Source organism: Cannabis sativa, chromosome 5, assembly GCF_029168945.1.
Source record: "Cannabis sativa cultivar Pink pepper isolate KNU-18-1 chromosome 5, ASM2916894v1, whole genome shotgun sequence".
Classification (NCBI taxonomy): domain Eukaryota; kingdom Viridiplantae; phylum Streptophyta; class Magnoliopsida; order Rosales; family Cannabaceae; genus Cannabis; species Cannabis sativa.
The window spans coordinates 60,751,283-60,754,779 of NC_083605.1; the positions used below are offsets into that span (position 1 = coordinate 60,751,283).

At 36.2% G+C, this 3,497-nt stretch overlaps 1 non-coding gene across 1 annotated transcript; it reads right to left on the reverse strand.

Moving 5' to 3' along the window:
• Positions 1–302: 302 nt before the first annotated feature.
• On the reverse strand, positions 303–409 carry LOC115718331 (small nucleolar RNA R71). The gene has a single exon (XR_004011910.2). It is a non-coding gene; the product is annotated as a small nucleolar RNA R71 (small nucleolar RNA).
• Between the last annotated feature and the right edge of the window lie 3,088 nt (positions 410–3,497).

Here is a 3,497-nt window from a genome sequence, read left to right on the forward strand (position 1 = left end):
TAATGTACCCCATGAATATGCCCAACTTCGATTTCAAACCTGGCATGATTCAACTTTTACCAACCTTTCATGGTATGGAAAATGAGAGTCCATATGTGCATATTCAGGCCTTCAAAGAGGTTGTGGCCACATTCAACAACCAAGCTGACATCATAAACTTGGTGAGATTGAAGTTCTTTCCTTTCTCACTCAAGGAAAAAGCCAAAAGTTGGTTGTATTCCTTAAGGACTAGGTCTATTGGGACATGGAATGTAATGACAAAAATATTTTTCTCTAAATTTTTTCAACCCCATAAGATCAGCAGCCTTAAGAGGAAAATCTCTATCTTCATCCAAAAGGACCATGAAACATTTCATCAGGTCTGGGAGAGGTTTAAAGATTTGATGGGCCAGTGCCCACATCATGGATACTAAAGTTGGCGCCTTGTCAGCTATTTCTATGACGGTCTCACAGCTGACAAAAGACAATTCGTACAAATGATGTGCAATGGCGACTTCCTTCAAAAAGATCCCGAAGAAGCTTTGGAATATCTTGAAAAAATCTCTGAAAAATCCTACACATGGAGTGCGCCAAGTCCTACGGACAAGCCACGAACGGCAGGAGTCTACCAATTGAAGGAGGAGGACAACGTGAAAGCTCAACTTGAAGCTTTGAAAAAACAATTTGAGGCTTTCAAAACTCAAGAAGGTAAAGCGCTCCAGATGGCTGCAAAAGTGGAAAAGCAAGAACCATGCTTCATTTGTGGAGGGACATATCATCAACCACAAGCGTGCCCTACTCGTAGTATGTTGAGGGGAGGAGATGAGGAACAATGTAATGCCTTAGGGGATTACAAGAAGCCTTATAATGCCTACTCCAACACATACAATCCTGGTTGGCGTAACCATCCCAATTTCAGTTGGAAGGATACAAGTCAAAATCAAGCATTTGGGAGCCAATGGAAGCCTAATCAACAAAATAATTCTCTTGAGAATTCCATGGAAATTCTTGTAGACTCTCAACTAGATTTCTTATTTTACTCAGGTGATAGAGGAATTAAAGGACATTAACATTCAATTAACAAAGTTAAATGATTCTTCAGCCATTCAAGAGCGTGGTAAGCTTCCCGCTCGGCCTCTAATTACTCCCAAAGCACAACATATGGCACAAACCTCCACTTTTCAAAGTCTAATCTAAAGGGGGTTAATGCCATTACTACTCGAAGTGGTCAGAGTACAGTATCACCATTACCTAAGACCACTAATGTACCAATGCCCACTCTAGATGCTAATGCGCCACAGAACCCTCCAGTGAAGGTGCCCTTCCCTCAGGCTTTGAAATCTACTAGGCAGGTACTGGAAAATCAAGGTGAAATCCTAGAAAATTTAAAACAAGTGTAGATCAACCTGCCTCTCTTGCATGTGATCAAACAAGTACCAGCATATGCCAAGGTCATCAAGGATTTATGCACGATGAAAAGGAAGCACCATGTCAAGAAAACTGCATTCTTGACAGAACAAGTAAGTGCGGTGATCGAACAAAAGATACCGATCAAATACAAAGATCTAGGTTGTCCTACAATCGCTTGCCAAATTGGGACACAAGGATTTGGTCAAGCCCTCCTAGACTTAGGCGCAAGTGTTAAAATTATGCCTTATTCAATTTACTTGCAACTAGGCCTAGGAAAAATCAAGCCCACATCTGTGGTGCTGCAATTGGCTGACCGCTTAATGAAAAAGCCACGAGGAATAGTTGAAGATGTCTTGATTAAAGTTGGAAAATTCTATTACCTCGCTGACTTTTTGATTTTGGACACTTAGTCTGAGGTTAATACTGAGTCAAAAATTCCCATCATTCTCGGTAGGCTTTTCCTAGCAACAGCCAACGCTCTCATTAAATATAGGAATTGTCTCATGAAATTATCTTTCGGGAATATGACGATGGAGGTCAACATTTTTCATGTTGCAAAACAACCACCAGACGAGAAGGAAGATTGCTATCATACTGATGTGATAGACACAATTGTTGAGGAGGAAGTTCTTCTACATTGTGATTCTAATTCCTTAAATGATCTCCTCCATGACTTTGATACTGAAAATATGCTTTATCCACCTGAGGTAGCCAATGTTTCTTCCATTCTTGAGATGTCCCAAGATGAAGCATCACCGTCGCAATATGAGAATTTGTGATTACAGGCTCGATCTATGAAACGCTTCTTCGGGTCCATGTGCGATATTGGAAAATGTTTGTAAGAGGGTAGGCTTACCTGAGGAGATCACCTTTGTGACTCTGGCCTACCCAGAATGATCAGGTTGTTTCTACTTCTGTTTATGTTAATATTTTATTTGCTATTTACTTCCTTTGTTATTATTTTTTTTGTTTTGTTTTTTTAGAGGATCAATATCGCTGCTATCCATGGTTGCTTGCTCTCCAGGTGTTCTCTTTCCCTATTATTTAATTTTTATATCTTTAGACATTGAGGACACTGTCTGATTTTAGTTGGGGGTGGTGAGCATATTCAAGCATGTTTCTTAATTTTTGTGATATTAATATTTTCATGGTCAAATTTTTCAAAAATTACTCATTTATTCTTGTTAAATGTTATTTTTAAGCCAATTTTCGCTATCTTTGGTACTTAGAATTTTTCTAGAAATATAAAATGCACATACCAAACTTTGTGGTAAGATGGTTGTTAGCACATATTTGCTTAGAAAATTTGCCAAGTTTAAGTTTTCACATTTTTTTTTATGAGTGGCTAGATTTGAGAAATAACTTTTGAATTTTTATTGATTCTTAGAAATGGTTATAATTATTTTGGACATGGTACTAGGGTTTGATTGGATGTGCTTTAAGGAATAATTTTTTTGAGGAGCCTTTGTGTAATTATTTTCTTTATGTGCAAAAAAAAAAAAGAATACAAGAGCAACATTTCCATTATTATATGTTGCCTCATAGTAAAAAAAAATAAAATACAAGAGCAACATTTCTATCATTATATTGAACATGTTGCCTATTGTTAAAAAAAAAAAAAGGAAAGAAAAAGAAAAAGAAAAGAAAAAGAAAAGAAAAAAAGTTTGTATTATTTCATTTTTTTATTTGTTTTGGCTCCTAAAATAAATATAAAAGATTGTCTAGTTTTGTTCAAAAATCCTGAAAAGCTGGTTTGTGGTACTCTTTACATTGGTTGTCCAAATAATTCATAATCTATCTTCGTTGCAATGTTTATTTAATTGTTTGTCCTAAAATTGTCATATCCATTTGATTTCTCACCTTTAAATTTCCAACTCCATGAGTGAAATTCTTAGCCATGAATAAATATTTCCAAAGACTCGTGAGGCTAATGGAGTTGAGACTTATACTTGGTACATTTTTCAAAATCATATATGTGTTATGGTTTGCGGTAAGAAGGTTTAAGTTTGGTGCACACACTCACAACTCTAGATTTATTCAAAGTAATTTTATAAAGTTTTTATTGGCTTGTTACTAATATTTTACTTGAATTATTGTGCCATTTTTAA